The sequence below is a fragment of the Ambystoma mexicanum genome, chromosome 7p (genome assembly GCF_040938575.1).
Source record: "Ambystoma mexicanum isolate Mex_15411 chromosome 7p, UKY_AmexF1_1, whole genome shotgun sequence".
NCBI lineage: Eukaryota > Metazoa > Chordata > Amphibia > Caudata > Ambystomatidae > Ambystoma > Ambystoma mexicanum.
The window spans coordinates 794,048,791-794,064,192 of record NC_090939.1 but is presented as its reverse complement, the minus strand read 5'-3'; positions in this window follow the sequence as shown (position 1 = coordinate 794,064,192).

Here is a 15,402-nt window from a genome sequence, read left to right as displayed (position 1 = left end):
GATCTGCTTTGAGTGAGTCATTGCTTACAGTGTGTACTGATATTTTAATGTATCTCCTATCGCTTAATAGTGTTTCATGCAGGGAGTTAAGGATATAGCTAGCGCAGCCATGACGTTGTTCTGTATTTCCATGTTGTTTTCAGGGGGTAGGATATGACACACTTTGTTTTTTGATTTTGCTTGTTGGGATGACCTTCCACTGTAGGTGCCATTCAAGCTGCTCTCATCCGAACTGCTATCTGCTTGAACGGAATTCAGGAACGTCATCATTGGGGGTGGACCTTCTAGAGTAGGATCAGTCAAAGATGTAAGTGCCACTGGACTTTTAGAGAATATAAAGGTAGTAGAAGAGAGAAGGGGCATCCGTTGGGACGTCAGCACCGATGTGGGACTTCTGCTTTCCAGGGCTCTCACTGTATGCACCAAACTCTCAATTATTATTGTGGCAGGAGAGAGGACATACAGAGGATACACCCTTGTAGGTAATTGTTCAGCCTGAGCCAATTGTTTGCCGAAAACATCATTCTGTCTCTTTAGGCTGCTTATTAAAGACTGAATTTCCGCTATGTCATGGGACAGTCAAGTTGCCAATTCTGAGGTAAGTTTTGTTAGGCTGTTGTTTTTAACTTGATTTTTAGGGTCATCAAATTGTGGGCAGCAGTATTCCAAATCCCCCTCTTTACCTACATCGTCGTGAATTGTGCTGCTCTTTCTGGATGGGCGGATTGGATCCAGCCTGTTGAAAGACAGTATCGATGGCATGCACTTTTCCAAGATATTATTGGGTGTTATGACATTCCCGGATGGATCTGGTAGAATGTCATTAGGGGAGTCAGGGTGGGAGTTTAGGGGAGCCAAGAAACACTCTTCGCCCCTGCCCACTTTGGCCACTTGGAATGTTTCTCTGGGTTTAGTTACCATCATAGTTGCCGGTGGATTCACCATCACCATCTCCATCAAGTGGAAAGTCTAGACTTGATCCCCAAGAGTCTTCCACTGGGGTCACAGTATTAAAAATATTAATGTCAACAGATTTGTCCCCGCTTGGTGGAGGTTGTGAAACCTCTGAAAGTGGCTCTATTTTGACGCTCATCTGTGTCCTTTGTGCAGCTTCCGCTTCAAACTGCACAACTGGATCAAGTCCATCAATGGGGCCTAAAACTGTCTCATGGCGTCATCGTTGACATCTCATCCTCGGCCGGTAGATTCCAAAAGGCCAACTCACTGCCAACCAAACTCTGATCCAATTCCTTTTCCAACGCTCGTACCTGTGCTTCCCACCCTGGTTACTTTTTAAATGCAGTGAGGTCACATTAGATTGCACAGAACACAGTGCAGGGAAATGTGAATAGGAGCAGCAGCGTCCTCTTCCTCCAGAAACTCTGACTCAACTCCTTTGCCAACTCTCGCAATTCTATACTGTACATTACTAATTCAGAGCTATAATTACATGGCAATATTGTCTTTAATTATCATTACTTACCTAGAGACATGACAGATGTGATGGCCCATTGCTCCATTTAGTAAAGTAGTAAAGTAGGCTGATCTTAGAAACAAAACAATGTGATGTTTTGATGGCTATACCAGTGCAGCTGATGGACTTTTAACCGTCAATAGATCTAGTTTGTAGAGAATGTCTTGAGATGAAATGGGAAAGGACCACATAAATATATCACTACATCTGCAACTTAGAAAGGAAAAGCTGAGGTGTAAGATAATATGACATAATTGTCTAAAATCTAATCAGATCAAAGTGCTCCCTCATTCCAATATCTACAAAATTGTCAGACCACTACAAGAGGGAAATGTATGAGGCACCAAAGTAAACAACATAGCTTCCTTACAACATGTACAGACAAGTATTAAGAATTTGATCCGAAACACCTTTTATTGAATTTGCACATATAAAAAAAGTTAATAAAGAGCCCTTCTCTAAGTAACTACCTTTCAGAAGACATATGTAATGGTTTATTGAGAAGCCACCCTACAAAATGGGGAGATCCTCCCCTACCCACTCACGTGGTTATGCATCAAACTGTATAACAGATTCATTATTAGCCCTATCCCAGACACAAATAATGCCCCTTGGATCCTTCGCCCCACAGCTAACAATGAGCCAAGAACCAGGCCGGTGTAGGGAAATATATTGGTATTTATTTAAATTAAAAGTAATAGAAATTAGCACGGAAATGTTAAACACCACTTTATCCGTGGCAAAACACAATCAATCTCTCTCAGCATTAATAAATCATAAAAGTGAGTCAAAAAGAACACACACAATTCTTACTTTATGCAGATGTCAGGCTATAGTTTTCAGCACACACTGGGTAAAATGAGCTTTCTTAATTTTGAATTTCAACAAAATTCACCCTGTAGTGTTCTGCCAAATGGGGAATTAATTAAATTAATATTTCTGGTTAAATAGCCTGTGGATCTACACAGTTTTTCCGCCCCCCCCACATGCTATGAAGGGAAAGTATTCAAGGCAAGCAGACTCCCACCGTCGTTTAGTTGCCCAGGTCTCAGATCTACTTACATAGCAAGCCTCTGTTTAAGGTTCAGGAAAGCCAGAGGCATGTCAGGACACTCTGGAAAGATAGGGCAGGGGTCCGGTCACTCCACTTGCAAATATTGCCTCCCGCTCTCCACCACAGGACCCAGTGAGCTTTGAGACCTTCCTAGAAATAGACAGCTCCACCCAGATGCACTCTCAGCAATCTCCTCCGGTGTCTCCTTACAGCTGTCAGAACAGTAAGTTTCAGCAGCCTTCCTGATGGTCTGTCAATTCTCTCTGTCCTCCTGCCTTTCTCCTTTTTCTGTCCCCCCAGTTTTTGTCTCTCTTTGTGTCCCCTGTCCTAGTGCAGTCCCCCTTATATAGAAGAAATGGAATCACCAATTTTACAATCTTGGGGAAGTACCATGCAATAATCTCTGCCACTATGATTGGACAGTTACACACTCTCTCCTCACAACCCCGCCTCCAAGTCAGAATTGTTTTAGGGGTTTGGAGCCACATGTGCCTATTCCCATTTGTCATTGCCCCTTTGTTCTCCTTTTACCTTTTTGGCAACAACTAGTTATGTATCACAACGTCATAATTTTTTTTGGGAAAATTTAGTTTTATTGAAACATTTAGGTTTTGACATTGATAAAACAATCATACGTCTTCTGGAGTAGATTCAAAATGTGTACACAACTTTTACCCCCTATGAACGCCACCTCCCCCCTCCCTCTCCCACGCCATGGTTCATAGAGCAACTAACATGGTAAGAGTCCAACACAGTAAGATGAAATGTATTGCAGATAGTAGGCAGTTCTTTTGTTGACGCTCAGAACGTAGGGCCCATGGCCTCTGAGCCATATTGCCCTCCCCGTGGGGCCAACCCCATCCTCAAGGGCAGCGTTCAATAAGGCCGATCCTCGACTCAAGCGGTGGCTCCTAAATGTTCCTTCAGAGTCAATTCACCCTCCCATATTTATCGAAAAAGGGTAGCCACAGACCCTCAATATTAATCCTGGATTCGTCAATCAAGTGGGTAAGAAACTCCATGTCATATATGGCGCGCAGTTTAAGCACCCAGTCCCTTTCCCCTGGAGGTTGGGAGGTCTTCCATCTCAGCACCCAACAACACCTGGCCGCCACCAGCATGACCTGTAACGTGTGGTCATGTGTCACTTTCGGATCTCCCTCCACCTCAATACCAAACAAGACCAACCATGGTGACAGGGTTCTATCAATACCATCCACTTCCTTTATCCAGGATAGGACCTCATTCCAGTAGGTTTGTACCACCTGACATTTCCACCACATGTGTGCATAGTCGCCCCGTTCAGTATGGCACTTCCAACAATGTGGGTCATACCCCTTCCTCATTCTGGCTATTCTCTGCGGTGGGTAGTGCCATCTATGGATTAATTTCAGGGCCTGATGACGATACTGAGGTGCAGACTTGGAGCGGTTGGCCTGTCTACACATCTTGGTCCACCTCCTATCAGTGATCGGTGTACCTAGGTCTTTGCCCCACTGCACCTGGGCGGGGGGGGATCCCTCGGGGTGGACAACAACAGGAGGCCATAAATTCTCGATATTACCCCTTTGGTACCATTGTACGTGATCAGAAGTTTTTCGAAATCTGTTAGGTTCCTCCTAAGGGTGTCACCCCACTTACTTTCGGTGAGGGCCCATTTAAGTTGCAAGAATCGGAATGGAGAAAGGTCATTCAGGCCGAGGAGGGCCCCGAGGTCTCCGAGAGAGATGAATGCCCCGTCCACCCAAAGCTGTCCCGCTTTGCTCAAGCCCGCCTCATACCATTTCTAAAAGGCCAGTGGTTCATTGATCCCATCCATCAGTGGAGGAGCCCAGATGCAGCTCAGAGGCGAAGGCCATGTTGTGAGCCATCTAAGGTAACGCCCTTCTTTCCATATTGACCACAGTACCCCCAAGACTGGATGGTGCAAGATACTCCTTGGGATGCGTCTTTTGGGGACCCACAGCCATTCATCCAGCGTAACCGGAGAAAAGAGTTTGTTATCCAACGCTACCCACTGTTTCTTGGTGCCCTCTGCGAAGTGGTCAACCAAAATTCTCAGTTGAGCTGCTTTATAGTAGGTCTCTAGGTCTGGGAAGTTGACCCCCCCTCATCTCTGGGCCTTGTGAGTACATCATAGGCGATTCTGTGGGACTTCCCCGCCCAAAGGTAATGCAAGAGGGCGCGTCTGATCTCCCGAAGGAATGTCCTAGGTATCTGGGTCGGGAGCATTTGAAACAGGTAAAGGAACTTGGGGATGATCACCATTTTAATTGAGTTAAGCCGGGCCATCCACAATAAACCAGACTTTGACCATCTTTCCACATCCCGCTTGATTGCGGACCACAGGGGTGGGTAGTTGGCTGTAAAAAGGTTTGTTAAATCAGGTGGTATATGGATCCCCATGTGACAAAAGCCCTCCTCCCAGCCGCAAAACGGAAGATCCGCCACATTCTGTCTATCCTTTTCATTGAGGTCCCCCGCCATGAATGCTATCGACTTCCCCAGGTTAACCTTGTAACCCGCGATGGTCCCATATTGTTCTAGACTGTTCAGAAGTTCGGGAACCGACTGGGAAGGGTCAGAGAGGTAGAGCAGGACATCATCTGCAAAGAGGCTCACCTTACAGTGCATATCACCCATCTTGATGCCTTTAATCTTCTCATTCCCCCTAATCGCTATGGCCCAGGGTTCCATCACCAATGCATAGATGAGAGGAGATAGAGGACACCCCTGTCTGGTGCCTGTCTCCAGTGGAAACACCGCTGATTCCCCGCCATTGACCACCACCCTTGCTGAGGGGTTGGAGTAAAGTGAAGAGAGCCACCCCCGCCATCTCGGCCCCATCCCCAGAGACGACATGACCTCTCTCATGAAGGACCAGCTCACCCGGTCGAGCGCCTCCTCCGCATCCAAAGACAGGAGAAGAGCGCCCTCCTTCCTAACCTCCCTCAAGCTCAGTATGTATAGGGTTTTGCGCATACTATCTGCGCCCTGCCTATTGAGTATGAAGCCCACCTGATCTGTGTGAACCAGTCGGGGGAGGTACCGCTCCAGACGTGTGGCTAGGATTCTAGTAAATATTTTTGCGTCCATGTTTAAAAGTTAAATGGGTCTATATGATCCACAGTCTGTAGGGTCCTTGCCCGGCTTTGGTATGACCATGATCAGGGCCTGTAGAAACGTTGGCGGGATGGTCTCCGGATTTCTAATCTGATTAAAGAGCTTAGCCAATGGCTGTATCAAAACCGCTTGGAATTGTTTGAAGAAGTCAGCGGTATATCCTCCCCCCCCCGGGGCCTTACCTACTTTCAACCGCTTGATAGCCTGCTCCACCTCCTCCTCCGTTATGTCCCCCTCCAGGACCTCCCTCTCTAATTCAGTGAGCCGGGGGAGAGGATGATCTTCTAAATATTTCCGAAGCTCGTCTGGGGACCCCTCCTCATGTTTGGTGTATAATTTTTGGTAAAACCCCACAAAAGACTGTATTATTTGCTCAGTCTTGGTCTGGATATTTTCTCCCACCTCTCTGATACCCCCCACGCACCTGTCCGCCCTGTTCCCCCTTAGCCTATGCGCCAGAAGGGTCCCAACTCTGTCTCCCTTTTCGTAATATCTTTGCTTGGTATATCTCATTTTTTTAACCACTTCACCAATTAAGACTGTATGGCGGGCTTGCCTCTTTTCTCTCATTTCCCCCAGGAGGGTCACCTGATCTATGTTATCTTTGGTGAGCTGTGTCCTCAGGGCTTGCAATTCTCCCCGCAGCTTGGATTCGATCAAAGCCCCCTCCCTCTTTCTCCTGGAGCCTTCAGCTATGAGGAGGCCCCTGAATGTGGCCTTGGCTGCCTCCCAGATCGTGACCATCGACATTTCCCCTGTGTTGTTTGTTGTGAAATAGGCTTCTATCTCCTTCCGGAGAAATTCTTTGAAAACCTGATCTCTCAAGGGGGTGTCATTGCAACGCCATCTATATGACTTTAGTTATTTCCTGTAGTCGCCATTCCATGACCAATAGATCGTGGTCTGACCAGGTGACGGACTCCACCGATGGGCCGCTTATCACCCCTCCTCCCTCCTCTGACACTAGTAATAGGTCAATTCTAGTATACGTTTGGTGTGGAGGAGGGAAAAATATATACCCCCCGGGTGCCTGGTGATACTTCCGCCATACGTCAACCCAATAATATTCTTGCAGGAGGTCCATCAATGCGAGGATTTCCTTTGTGGGCTCTTTTGCCCCAACCCTTAGCCGACCACCAGTCAAGCGGGGGTCCGTGATGAGATTAAAGTCTCTGCCGAGGACCATTGCCCCCTCTGCCCATTCGTCCATAACCTGAAGGATCTTGTGGATGAACCTGACCTGACCAGTGTTAGGCACATATATGGTGGCCAAGGTAATTCGCCGCCCCTGGGAAAACCCCTTTATGCCAAGAAATCTGCCCCTGAAGCCCCTTTTCGTCTCTACTTCTGTAAGATGCATTGATTTGCCCAATTTTCCATATCATCGACCCTCAATCGGAGGTCCTCCTCACGGCACCGCATCTCCTTAAAACTGGCCTCTGTTTGTGCCTCGAGGAGGTCGGTGGAGACCTGGTTGTTTTCGACCCCCTCGATTTGGTCCTCTAATGTTGAGACCTTCGTGGTGAGGTCGGCCAGTTTAGCCCCCATGTCTGACCACATTCCTCTTATTTCATCCAGAATTGTTTGGATACTGCCCTGGATGGCATGCAGGACCGGAGTAGTTGGGGTAGGGGAAGGGTTGGTCTCCATGTCTGGGTGAGCTGGCGTGAATTGGTACTTGGCTAGAGTTTCCTTCCAACTCATGTGGTGCTGTGCACCCCAAGCGAACCTGGCGTCCCTGGGTGTGTCGTGGTTTCTCCTCTCCACCATGGTCTATTTTTCCGCCTCTGCAGCAGGCTATTTCCCCCAAGATACAGCTGAGCAACCTCTATGTATACCCGTTGGGGGGATGGGATCAGCACCTCCCTTAGAACCGCCTTGTGGTCCTATTGCTGTTCGCAATCCCTTCGATGTTCTATGGGTCTTCACCGATGGTGTCTTGGGCTTAGATTGGTTTCCCAGTGTAAATAAAGGGCTTTTACTGAGACTACGCCATGGATTACCGAGGGGTCCCTCAGATGCAAATGCCAGGGGATATCTACCTTGACAGGAGCCCTATTGTCCTTTCTATCCCCTGAACCTGCCCCCTGTAGTGGGAGGGGGGCAGGGACATCTGACGGGTGGCTGCGGTCTGTCTTTTGGACCCAGAAATGCTCCAGTGGTGGGCCTCAACCGATGGGGGAGTAGATGGAAGTCCCCCCGGGGTCCACGCAGTCGCTGTGGCGTGTGTGGTGGGCCCAGCGCGGGACTCGAGGAATGCAGGACACTCCGGGGCCAATCATGCATCCCCCGAGGTGCCAGGGAGGGCAGTCCAGTGGCGTGGGGAGCAGAGGGGGGTGGGGGCCCCCGGGCGCAATCCTGTGGCGTAGGGCCCAGCTGGGGGGGATCAATGCCCGCTCGGGTGTTGCTGGTTGGTGAGGGGCTGGACCCCCTTAACTTCAATTCCAACGGGGGGTAGGAGGCCCCTCCGCTTCAGTCTGGGTCACGGGGGGGCCTCACCTGTGGCAGAGCGGGGCACCGCAGGATGCCGACTGCCAACGGCATTCCAGGGGGCCCGGGGGCGCTCCCGCGTCGGCCCTGGCCGGTGCTTCAGAGTCCCCACAGGAGGCCGGGGGGCCGCGCGGCAGCTCTCAGCTATGGTCCGCAAAGCAGTGTGTGGTCGGTGGGGACTCCTGGTCAGCCTGTGTCACTTGAACAGGCCCGGCGAGGGGCAGGGCTCCTCCCTCCTCAAGCCGAGGCCAGGCCCTGCCGCGTCTCCACTGCCAACGCAGGCAAGCCGCCCAGAAGGGGGAGGGGAGCCCTCGTCAAACGGGACGGCGTATCTCGGGCACAGAGTGGCCTCCAAGCTCCAACTAAGGACCGGTGCGCTCCTTATGGGTTCAGACGCCCGAATCTCGTGGTCTGCTGGGGTCTGGCAGACATTTTCGGGATGGCTCTGCTGTTTTCCCGGGGCTACTCAGGGAGCTGTGGAATCAGGCTGCCATGTTGCCTGCGCCCCCTGGTGGCCTCCCACAACTTCATAATTTAACTAGCAACTGCCAGACTAAAACTATTTTCTGTTTTAGCTGATCATGGAAAATTAGATAAACCGACCACCAAATCCGTACGATGTAGCATGGCCATGTGGCACATTTCTGCTGTTTCCATAAAAAGTACAATTGTTATGAATGTCTACGTTATTAAGCATATCCCTATTTTCATTTTCCACCTGCTCACCAACTCTCATATTTGGAACATGTTCAGATCAGCCAGAAACCTAAATTAACTGGCCATTAAAGCTCCCAGAGTCAGTAGTAGATGCATTTTATATCCCCCAAATCGCCTAGAAATTAAATAAGAAAAGGTACAAAAAGGAAATCAATCCAAATTAGGTTGCTGTGTAAAAGGCCTAAATGATAATAGTCGTTTTAAAGTAATTGCGAACGTTGATATGAGACAAATGGCAGTTTCTGCTTTCAGGCCATCTGTTTTCACTCGGTCAGCCTGTGCCCAGAGTTGTTTTTATCAGTCTCCTTTGTGCTGGAAGCTTGCTCTTTGAAGTTACAGCCTCCAGTCTTTACACCGTTTGGTCATGTTCCAGCCAAGGATGACTTTCCTTGAAGACCCTGCTTTCAGAGCCAGCAGGTCGTGACGGTGGGGGAGGGGCGCTCAATTTTGACGCCTTTAGCATCACATTTTTTAATGTGGCAGGTCATTAGATGGGAGATGTGACATCCAGGCTGGAAGTGGGAGTTCTCATTGTGATGTTATGCCCTGAGCCAGCAAAAGGGTCTGCCTTGGGCTGACATTTCTTTCTTGCAGACCAAGTGGCTCTTCAAATGTCACTGGAGTTTTGTGGGTGAAACATAACATTGCTCTTTGTCAAACAACACATCATGTCGTGTTTTTCTGACATTGATTTGTGAGCAGTGATGTTTCTTTTAGTTTCATTTTTTCAAACCGTTTTAATTTGCACACACATGTGCAGACCGTTTTTGTTTTCAATGTTTAAAAACCCCGTTTTCCATGAGACAGGGACCATTGATTCCTCCTTCTTTTGAAATTACATGCTGTGTGTCCATTGGGAATGACAGGTAGGCCCCTTTCCAAATGGCTCTTTAACTTTACTTGAAAAACAAAGTAAACGAATGTCAGGACGTTTTTGTTTCAGTGTTTAACATATTGCTACTCATGTGAAAGGGACTTCCGTCTGTGGCCTTTCGATGCACACCACACATATATCACAACAAAAACACAGAACAAAACACACATCTTATTTGAAATGATAATTGGAAGTTTTGAATCCAATGATCCAAATTTGATCCACCCCTAGTGGAACCTACCATGCAAAGGGGTCATATAACAATTCAAAATGTGTGTAAACAATCAGTCCATTCTATGGAGGACACACAATTTCTCACAGACACGTTTTCCTTAGTTCTTAACAATTTGTCAGAGTTTTGAAAAGGGTATTAACTCATAAAACCCAACGTTTCAACTCCATACACATTAGGTGAGTCTTCTTCATTATGCGAGTATTTCAGGGTCAGACTGGGTACTTTATTTTGGGATGTTTAGTTTGTACGTGAGCCTACACGTTTGTTTTGACTGGGCTCACTTATAACTGTTTTCAGAGCCACAGATGTGGCAAGAACACTTTCTGGCAGAACCCCCTGTGGAAGACATCAAGTACACCAATGGTACATTGCTATATGACCCCTTAATATGCTGAATTCCAGTATGGGATGTTTCACATTTGGACCAATGGATTCAAAACCTTGAATCGTCATTTGGAATCTAATCTATTGTTTTTTGTGTGCTCTTGTGTATCATATATATCTTATCAAAGGTAGTTAGAGTAGATCTCGGCATTCAGGTTTGTTTATATGTGAAAATCAATAAGACATCTGCCGGATCAAATACTTACATATGTGGTGTAGGGTGGCTTTGTTGCTTATATCAACAAACCTCGTCCCAATACACTAATAGGGCCTCATTACAACCCTGGCGTTAAGGGGTTAACGGTGCCCTAAAAGGCTGTGGCGCCGTTAAACCCTTAACACCAGATTCACACTTTAACGCCTGCTTTTTGCAGGCGTTAAAGACCAAGGCGCTAAGCGACCTTGGTGCTAATTACGGCACCGTAATTTACAGTGCCGTAATTAGCGCCTTCCCCATTCCCATTGAGCCCTATGGGCCAAAAATGGGAATGGAGAAGGGGCCAGGGTGAATGGGGATTTACCAGCCCGCCAACCTTGGAATGGGGTGGTAAATCCGCCATCCACCATGGCAGAATCCGGCATGGACCATGGTGCTAATAGCACCATGGTCCAATGCCAGGGTTGTAATGAGGCCCTGGTGGATGTCCAGTGTTTACTTTGGCGAAATTAACACATGCGCCCATATATCCTCATTGTTAGTTTCCTTCCAACACGCCCAGCATTAGCATGACTACATATATATGCCAAAGAGGTAACAACAAAAGCACCCACAAATTCTCCTCCTCATGGTGTCCAGGCAGACATACTTTTTTTAGGTTTGCTATTACGCTGTTACCCGCTAGTTATGCCCCTTTGTACAGTGATTCTATGCTTCCAGGCTCGGTTGACACATTACAAATCGCACACGTGCGCTTTACATTGACACAAAAAGTCAATTTCGTCAAAACACATTTTATAACGTAAAGGTTACATGAGGGCTACCCATAACATAACGTTGTTCATGCCTGATATAGCGACGAGTAGGTCTGGGCACATTTTATCCGAAAGCAAAACAGCCAATTACTATAGTAAGACTATGCTCAGCAAGTAGCGCATCAATCAGGCGTTCAACAGATATCAATACACTATTTGCTCGCCATATTCTCAATAACGAGTCAAAAAAAGTTTTTTGTAAAACGAGGAGAATAAGCAGAGATGTTCGTCTGATTCGCCATTTTTAGGGTGACACATGCATTCAGCCAGACCTACTGTCTGGTAAATGTACTGTTCACCCCTTGGAACTCAAGGTAAACTCGTGAACGCAAAGCGGCTGGTTCGATTGAGCGGGACGGTTATTTTACAGATGCGCCATTCACTTGGATCACTCGATGGCGACATCAGCCCGGTGGGATTTAGGCTACATCTTGTGTTTGGCATAATGAGAGTGTGAGTGACGAGAAGCCGTGTATGTAAAAAACCCCCAAAAAACGATGGCATTCAATGGTATATCTATAAAACGGGAATAACATTCGTAAAAAAAGTACAAGAAGTTAAAGCAATGTACACTTAAAATAAATACGTTGCAATTGAATATATTATGTGTTCTGAGATCCTGAGAAATACCCACTTTATTAGCTAGACCATACGTGTGACATAAAAAATAATGTGTTATTTGCAGTGGGCGCAAACTATCATTGTTATATTCAGAGAGAAGCCCTCTTACTCTGAAATCTCAATCAAACAGAAATAGCACTGTGATTCATTAAAACGGTATAGAAAATCTATTTTTGGAGAAAAAAAAAAGAACAGGGAAGAGGAGAATACATAGCATTAGCAATTCAACACCTTGGTGATAATATTTGACAATAAGGGTGCATAACAGCTTTAAACAAATATTTCTAGTTGTGAACCATGGTGACAAGCTGGAAGGTGCTATGAAACATACATTAGAAGTGTACTGTATATTCAGAAATAAGTCGCCTCTAAAACACAATAATTGTTGCTATAAATATGTAGACCTTGAGGGAAATCTGAATCTTGTCTTCATGAAGAAGAAAAAAAAAAATCTGTGAAAAAAATGGTGACTCCAATTATATACATCGTTCTGATGACTCGTTAATCTCTCACCTCATGATTAAAGATGGGTTATGTGTCATTTGCGGTTTAGTTAAAGGTGTAATTCAAATCAATACATTACCCCTTCATTTGTGTCTTTTCTCGGGGCCCAGAACGTCCCACTTTTTAACCCACAGTGCAAAGATCTGAGAAAATGATTGTTTGCAGTTTGTAACACAAAGCATTTAGTCGATTGCGCCGTAGGATCAAACGTACGCGGGCAAAATAATGGCTGCAAATGAATAAAATAAATAAATCCATTCAAGCAATGTCTTTGTGGCTTTCCTGACTATCTCTGTTTGCGCTTCAGGAGAGACATTTTTTGGGACATAAGATGTTAAAATATATATATATATATATATATCTTTTATACATAACAATTTTGGATGTTGTGCGTGATAAAGACAACGACTGTTGTGGAACTGTAGTGATACCTCTGCTTCCTGGACTTATTGTACATCCTTTGTTGGAATTATTGTGGCTGGTTCAATAATTCAGATTAGCCCTCATGTTTATTAATGCACTACATCTGTGCAAACAACATGTCAAGCAGAGGGTTTATTGTAATTGCCTGAGCAAACAGAACCTGAAAGAAGCAATTTCGAGTTACAATGTGCTATGACAAGTAATGAGGCAATTGGCATTCTGTCCTGATTACTTCCACCTTCCTTTTCATCAGGTCTATATTGTGTGTGATGGATAGTTTTATAAGAAATAAAGGTGTTTGATATTATGGTTCTCCGCTGCATAAGGTTACTGATTAAAGACAATCATCTTTTTTTTTCTCCCACAGTTCTTATTAGCTACATTATTTATGCTTATGCGAAAGATGTGTTGGCTCGCGACTGATCTTTTCGCATGGGTTGCCTAACATTGTGAAGCCACCGATGTCTTTCCTCCGCGGTGAATTTGGAAGGATCCTCTCGCACGGCGTTCTGCCCAATGATTATGTCAACTTGCACGTATTCGTAGGTGGGTGTGCAGATGATTGCCAAGTTGGATATTCTGCGCAGTGAAAGACTTGCCACCGTGTATTTAATCAAACCCATGCAAATCAAAATGCCTTTTTGAGTATGATTAACATTCAAGAACAGTTATTATGATCATCGTATCAACGCACTCTAAATGCTGTCTGTATGGGGATGAGTGCGCGCACGCTGCTTGGTGAGCGTGCACGCCTACGGGAGAAGGGGCAGGTGGAAACAACCACCGCTGGAGGGGTGCAGGCTTCCACATTGATCACTGTGGCCTTTTGTGAGCTCTGGTTAATTGTGGAGTTACTTGTTCCTTTTCCCAAGGTACAAAGAAAAACATGGTTGGAGTTGGTGAGAGATCATTGCCCGGGCAAAAGTGCATTTTAAGGATTGTTGAGGCCCTGAGCACAGGCCTATGTGGGTCCTCATGAAGTGCAGCAATAGGTACAGGAACATAGATTGTTCCCTGAGTATCCCTGCTCCTTCCTATTAAGGATCTGAAGGTGGTTGCAAGAAACCTGCAAAACAGTCACCAATCACTGGACTCATGGTGTAATAAGAGCCTACGAAGTGGCAGGTGTCAACCCATTGCTCCTTGGTTGGGCTTCTCAAATAAGTTCTTCACTAAAAAGAAGCAAAGCCATCCCCTAGATGCATATCATATTGGAAGTGTTGACAAGGCATATAGACCATCCTGATGAAGGGATTTTTCTTTGGTATGGGGTACAGACCAATCCCAAAGTAGCTGAAACACTTTGAGTATTGGCTGTCTTTTTTCATAAGAGGTGAGGTCTGCCGGCTTGGTGATACCGGTTTGTCATACAATAGAAAGCTGCGGTCAGTACGTTGGACCCTAATAGGAATATGAGCATGGATTGATTTTAAAATGGAATGTTGTGATGAATAAACCCTTATTAAATATTTGCTATATTCGGAGCACATGTGATCACTCACACGCCTCACCGGTGTGGTTTGCTTTTCCCTTACCAATGAAGTTTGCAAAAGTATGCAGGAAAGTTACATCAAGAGAGGTATGCATGTTTCATCCACAGGGTATTGGTGATGTGCAACTGAGTAGAATATATGAGTATGTGCCGAGTTAATTGAAATGATTACACAGCAGGTTAAGTAATAATGCTCTTACCCTCATCATGCTAATCATGATGATGTCTTCCAGACCAAAATGATGTTGGTTGGGGCAGCCCGTTGTAATAATCATCTCCTGACGATCGATTGTTTTTGATGCATGGTGATAACCTTTTCGTTTAGTGCTTTAACACTTGAAAGTTTGTCTTCTTACAGACATTTCACAACTCAGTGACCCTTTGCCCAGTAGTGTTGCTAGGGAGGGGCTGTGGGGGCTATAGCCCCGGGTCTTTTGGTTGGAGCCCGGATAGAAGCTTGGGGGCTACAACCAAAAGGCTAGCTAGCCGCGAGTCCTGACAGTCCCAACATTAGCGTACCCCAGATCTTTTCCAGACCTAGCAACACCCCTGCTTTCGCGCAAGGAAATGCGCAGGGATGAAGATGGTACTTCCACAGAGAAATCCTGAGCGAATTGTGTGCTTTAGAACCAAATGATAGGCAGGGCTGCCGCTCTTGAACTACAAGCACACCTGCACTATCACCACCAGAAAGCAGAAGCAACATTAAAGCTATTGATATCAATCCCTTTAGATAAAAATAGTATTTATGTTGGTGCATCATGTCCCATTAGCATCTCCCTCTGATTCTCATTCCTTCCGTGTTAATTATGGTTCCATTTTGTAGCCACACAGTGAGGGACACCATTTAGCGTTTCAGTACTGGTGACCCTGTCTAATGTTAGTTGCACTTGTTCAGGTGGTTTGCAGTTTTTTGACATGTGGAAGAAGTGGAGTCTTGTTTGAATTGCCCTTTTATCAGTCAGAGAGAGATATACGAGACAGGACAGAGAGAGCGAGAGCGAGTGAAAGAGAGCAAAGGTGAGAGAAAAAGCCATGT